The 6,579-nt window shown below is 41.5% G+C and overlaps 1 long non-coding RNA gene across 1 annotated transcript; it reads right to left on the bottom strand.

The window, feature by feature from the left end:
* Nucleotides 1–911: 911 nt before the first annotated feature.
* LOC129050589 (uncharacterized) lies at nucleotides 912–3,467 on the bottom strand. The gene is made up of 4 exons (XR_008514267.1): nucleotides 3,272–3,467; nucleotides 2,785–3,013; nucleotides 1,279–1,341; nucleotides 912–1,159 (listed from the first exon to the last, which is right to left on the bottom strand). It is a non-coding gene; the product is annotated as an uncharacterized LOC129050589 (long non-coding RNA).
* Between the last annotated feature and the right edge of the window lie 3,112 nt (nucleotides 3,468–6,579).

Below are 6,579 nucleotides of genomic sequence, written 5' to 3'. Positions count from 1 at the left end.
AGAGAAGATTAGCCCTTAACCAATGTCCTCACAGGGACCTAGCATAGAAGAGTAGAGAGTGTCAAGTCAAACTCTAAACTCCCATGAAAAGCCGCTGCATGCCTGGTACTGATGATGTGAGCTTGGTAGATGTACAAGGCAGCATCCTTCTCTTTGAGCCGCAACTGGGTGCTGCTGGTTACTTGAAATAAATGTTGATCCATAGATTTTGGCTTTCATTTTTGAAAAATGTAAACTTCAATTACATAGTAATTTAGGAAACTCTTGAATTCTTTCCTATAAATCTCCTCTTTATGAGACTATTTGAATGTAGTCTCAAATGGAGCCACTGATTTGTACTCTTTGCAGAGCTGAGCTGATAGTAGGCTCCTGACAATGTTTTAAAAAATGAATTCTATTGAATAATTTTATATTTAGCTCCTGTTTTGTGATTGTCACTGAAGGTACAGAAAAATGAGTTAGATTTGGTATCTCTATTCGAAGAACCAAAACTCTAGCGGGAGGAAAACTGGAAAGAAGGTAAATAAAGAACATAGTAAATGAGCTGCAAACAAATTGCTATAAAAATTCAGAAAAGCAAGAACAATTACATTTTTAGGACAATTAGGAAGGGCTTAAAAGAGAAGGCAGCATTTGAAGATCATTGGTTTGTCCAATCTAGATTTAAGCATTTTTTACTCATCAGCCTAAAAATGCTTTATTGACATGTAACAATTATAATTTATCCCATGATTTAAATTGGAAGTTAAGATAAGAAAGAGTGAAGAAGAGAAGAAGAAGAAAAGAGAAGGAAAAGAAGAAACAACTTCTCAGATTTATTCTCAGAAAGTCTATCAACTTTCTTTATTGGCATTATAGAGGTTTCTAATAACAGCCAATGCTTTCTAAAGCTATGATCACATTCCACATTACATTTGTGTACTTACTTAGGACTTACAAAATTCTTCACTGCATGCTGTTTCATTTGGTTCTTTTATCAACATTATAAGATGGAATACTCAGGTAGCCCCAAAGTAGTTTCCCGTATGCTGAAGTTCAGCAAGATTCATCTTCCAACCTCCTTCAACTGGTAGAAGAATAAAGACCATTCTAATGGCCGTCTTCCAGCTCCTTCAACTCAATTCTGCTGCTTCCCATAGAGTTTTGAAAAGTTCTTCATCTGGATTTGTTAAAAAAGTAAATAATATTTCATAATTGCAAGAGCTTCTCCAAAATTATTTCATTGTGTAAAAAGCACATCAAATTCTGTTTTATTTAGCCAAAATTGACCTCTCTTACTTTCTCTTATCATCATGCTAGATCATTTGCAGAGTATTGTTCTTTAGTTTTTTTCATTTCCATCTGGAAAACAAGAGTGCTGTGTTAGAAAGAATTAAGCCCCTGAGAGTAGAAGTATAAAAACAGTATACATTAGCTCCCAAAAGGAAACATGAATTTTCAGATGATTTAAATAGTATGACTCCAACATCTGAAATGGATGTTGACAAGAATGGCGGTCCCCCAACTTCATTAATGATGGATTGAAAATAGTTTCCTGGGTCCTTGTTGAAAAGGAGGCTGGGATCAGCATTAAGAATCTGTTTTAACTCATGATAGCTGATAGCTGCAAGAGGGATACAGTCAGATGGTTCTGCCCCAGGAGATCTTCTTTCTGTCTTGTTCAAGACAACTAGATGATGATGAGAAACTAAGAACTTACCCCCTTGTTAGCCCCTGGAATCTTATTCTTCTCTAGAGCACTAGGATGACTTCAGGCCTGTCATGTTAGTATCTTTCAGAGTAGTTATCTACTATTGTCTCATTTATTATCTATTTTAATGTTTCTACTTACATTTTATTCTTTTATGTTTTGGGTTTTTTTTTTTAATTTCCTACGAAAGAGTCCAAAGCTGAATTAAAGCAATTAAGAGTGAGATTGAGGCAAAATAACATTTTCCTGTGATGACTTAGAAGTATTTTTTAGCTCGAAAAAGTAATACTGTTTATTGTAAAATTTTAGAGAATACAGAAATCATAATGAAGAAAGTATTTACTATAACATTCACCCACAAAAATATATATTAGCAATATATATCCTGCTTCCTTAACATATGTATATGTAATTGTGTTTTCTACATTTTTACTTGATGGTATAGCAAGAATATTCTTTCCTGCTTCAACCTGCTGAGTAGCTTGGGACTATATGTGTGCCCCACCACACCTGGCTACTTTTTTTGTAGAGATAGGATCTTGCTATGTTGCCCAGGTTGGTCTTGAACTCCTGACCTCAGCCTCCCAAAGTTTTGGATTACAGGTGTGAATCACAATGTCCAACTACTTTGTCAGTATACTTTCTAATAGCCAGGTGTATCATATTTAAACAGAAGTCCTGAGTCTTTCCCATAGAAACATACTTCTCCCCAAGTCTCCAAATCTAATAAATTGGTACCACTATTCACTTGATAGCTCTGGGACCAAACTGACTTATCTAAGATTATTTTCTTTTCTTTTATCCCAAAGGATAAGTCCCGTGGTCTCTACTTCTAGAACTTGTCCTGCATTCCACGCCTTGCCACCCCACCATCATCTCTGCTCTGGATTATGTACTATGTCATTCCCCAACTAATCTTCTTACTTCCTCTGTCCCCGGGAGCCCTCCAAAACCCATCCTTCATAGAACAAGCCACGGGATGTTTTTATAGATCAGACCCTGCACCTCCTCTGCTTAACACTCGCCAATCGCTTCCTATTGCATTTGGCATAAAATCCAAATCCCTTGCTGTGGCTGATGAGCCTCTCCATTACCTGAGTCTGACTGTCACTGCCATCTTCTCCAGCTCTCCAGCTCTCCCTCATTCATTATCTGAAACAATCAGCCTGTTTGTTGATTTGTTGCTCATTTGCTTATTGCGTGTTCATTGCCTGTCTGTCTCCTCCAGATCATAAGCTCTGTCTCATGCCTGTGCCTGTCTCATGGTGAATCTTCGCAGCCCGAGTGGTGACTGGCATACGGCTGGCACTCAATCAGCATTTGCTAAATGGATGAATAATATTCCATGACAAATTGTTTTAGCTATCCTTCAGTCTTAAAACATTCTTCTACTCAATACATTTACCCAGTTTCAAAAACATTGACATACTCTCACCACATTATTCCTCTGGTCTCAATACTAAAGTCTAATCTTGGCAGCTCACCGTGCCCCCATGGCTCTAACACACATAATACTTCAGGATTTGACCGCACAGTGCCTTCCCTGGCCACAGCCCAGGAGTCTCCTTCATGCTAATTTACCTGTCAGACACACAGGATACACCACTCTTCCCACCTCTGGGTATTTCCACTGGATGGCTCCTTGGCCTAGGAGACTGATTTTCTCTTTGCCCTATCCCCGTGCTTCTATCTCTTCCTAAGGGAACCCCGCAGCAATACCATGGAAAACCAGACAAACACAGGGCCTGCCCTCTGGGAATTTACATCTTGGTGAGACAAACAGTAAGTCAACAACCACACAAGTAAAACACAGCAATACAACGTCATAAAGAGATAGCCAAGGCACAGTGAGACATCAATGAAGCCATCTTTGATAATGTGAGTGTTAAGCCCAGACCTGAGCGTGAACTATCACTATTCTTAATTTTTACTTTTCCTGATCTTGTGCCATATGCTCTTTTTTATCATATTTAGGTGCCAGTTTTATCTTTCCTCTTAGTTTTTTGGCTGCAAAAGGGCTGATTTCCTGTGTGATTCACAGCACTGGCGCACCACATACATCTTCATCTATGAGGAGGGCAGGAGAAGGAGGTAGGCTCAGGCATGGGCAGGAGAGGAGTGGGGTGAAGAAGAAAGTCTTTCACGTTAGGGTGCTTGTGACTGAGAATTCGACTCTGAACATTACAATAATAAGGCAACATTTGGCTAAATGGTCTGAGCTGAAACTCAGCACAGGTTTTGTTGCCAGTGCAATGCATTATTAATATTTTATGGATGTCACTCACCCTTTCCATAGCCTTAGAATTGGATCAGGCTGATGATTTTTGCATTATTTTTTTGCATCTGTAACTCAAACTGTATTAAAAAGAAAGGATTGCCTAGTGATCCTTTGTGCCTTTTCCTTCTGAAAATTGAGCAGTTGCCATTTAGCTGAGACAACCTTGTCAAGTCCTTCAGGGCCAGCTCTGATTGGGATTTATAAAGCCCAGTTCAATCTGAAATGGCTTTGAAACTTCCCCTGAATAGGAGAGCATAGAAGAGCTCCAAACTGTGCCAGGCCCTCTGAGCTTCTGCAAATGATAAGCAGAGGGACTACCCTGGAGGACTCATAGCCACCATTGAGGGCTATTAAAAGAGAGACAGAGAAGGGTAACGGAGTGAGGCAATCTCCTCTTTTGAGATGGCCTCCGTGGGGACTGTAAATAGCAAAGCATCTCCCTCTCTTCGCTCCGGGCCTGGCTGCTATGCAACCCTTCCCCAATCCTACGAGTAGAGCTGGGTCTTTAAAGGTCTATCCTGACTGCTAGATGCCAGGCACGTGCAACTTAGAAGGGAGCGTGGCTGCTCTGAGGGCAGGGAGGTGACGAGCCTGACACTAGGACAGAAGAGAATGCCACATGGCAGCGGTGCGGTGGAGGGCAAGGAAGGTGAAGGGAATGAGAGCAGATATTTATTGAGCATCTTCCTCAGTGAGCCAGGCACCCCGATAGGCACCTGACAAGGGCCTCTCTTTTATGGTCACTCACAATGGTTCTTGAGATAAATATTAATACACCCATTTCACGGGTGAGAAAGTTGAACCTCAATCCCGCTGAATGTCTTGTCCAAGTTCACATCACTGAGCTTCAAACCATTTGGCTCCAGTTCTTAGAGAACAGCATCACTGTCTCCCTATCAACTTCTCTCAAGCACCTGGAATTGCCCTGAAATTACAGCAGCTAATTGATAGTTGTATTGCAACTAAATGAATGAACTAATGAGCAAAAGCACCAACTCTGGTCTTCTGACATGAAGTTATTATTCATACATTGGGATAATATTAATTATCCTGGAGAGAGGACCCAGTTAGAACATGAACAGAGCCCGCATCAGAATCTGTGACCCTAGGCACATCTGTTAACATTTCTGAACTTCGTAATCTGTAAAACAAAGATTAAAAAATTAAACTACCCACCTCATACAATTACTGAGAGGCTCAGAGGCAATAAGATATTACAAAACCCAGCACAGTGCCTGGTACCCACAGGTGTTAATGCATGTTCTTTATTTCTCCCATTTACCAAGGACTGCATTGGGCTGAATGTGGTGGACATTTGAGTCCATGAGCTGAGAGGTCATGGAAATTCCTTCCTGCTCTGACCCAGGCTTCTCCTGCAGGGTTGAATATGGCCATTGCAGCATGTTTGTCATTTTGATTTCTCTTTATTCTGGAATAGCATTAAGACCTTTTTGCAGATAGGCCCCAATGAGGTGCCATGTGCTGAGTCTGGGGCCTGCTATACTGGATTTCCACAAACAAGGGCCAGATTCTCTCTTCGTTAAGATTTTTGGCTTTCTGGACACCAGCAGGTGGATTCTTATATGGAAGGACAGATTTTGCCAGGGTATAGGACATGCATGATTTGGCTGGTGGGACTGAATACCCTGTGGGCATTGATGAAGGCAAGGATGGTCTCAAACACAAACCAAAACCCACACAGATCCACACCAGGTCAGAGCCCTGGACCAGACAATTCAGCAGCCAAATTTTAAAACTTAGAGTCCTAAAATGACATAATTGTTTTTATACATGCAGGCACATCCCTGAATGGGGAGAAAAATGCCAAGTAAGGGGACAGTCTTCCCTGCCATTATCACCTCCCTTCATCTGCTCCAGGCCCGAGCTGCCTGGGTTGCCATGGTGATGCAGGGCTGACCTCTCACTTTTTACTCTTCCAGGAGCTAAAAAGGTAAAAATGAGCCATTTGGTAGCAAATGAAAATCAGCCTCCTTCAGTTAAAAGATGTTGAATTGCTTTCCCTTCGTCAAACCTAATGTTCCATAGCCAAGTTAAAAAAAAAAAAAAAAAGTCGAAGAAGAAGGAGAGGGGGAAGAGGAGGGGCAAAAAGGAAGAATGCAAGCAAGAGATCTCAGAAGCAAGTGGAGATGTTAGCCGGAGCAGCAGTGGTGACTGCAGCAGAGAACAGGGATGGGCATCAGTGCCGGAGGCGTCAGACCAGCCTTCAGCAACAGCTTTCTCAGAGCTCACAATTGGGTGTCGAGCCACTTCCTTAGACTTGCCCAGCCATTGGTGCTGGCTCCAGCTCTTTCTCCCTGCTTGTCTCTTTTACTCGCTTTGCAGTGGTACCTGGTGAAGCTGGATTGCTGGCTTTTACTTTTCATGTGCAGAGAAATTGCGTCAGGAAATCAAAATATTGATTGAACCCGATTGCGGTAGCTGTTCTAGAAGAGATTTTAGGGGAAGCAAATTACATTCTTTTAACATTATTCAGCCCATGATTAGGAATGTGCCCCGTGCATGAGCCAGGAGAGCACATTCATTTGCTGTGATTAATATCCCAAAGTGGCTTTCTCCAGCAACCCAGGCTGCCAGGAACTTGACCACTCAG

Source organism: Pongo abelii, chromosome 16 (assembly GCF_028885655.2).
Source record: "Pongo abelii isolate AG06213 chromosome 16, NHGRI_mPonAbe1-v2.0_pri, whole genome shotgun sequence".
NCBI lineage: Eukaryota > Metazoa > Chordata > Mammalia > Primates > Hominidae > Pongo > Pongo abelii.
This window is presented reverse-complemented; position numbering and strand designations above follow the sequence as displayed.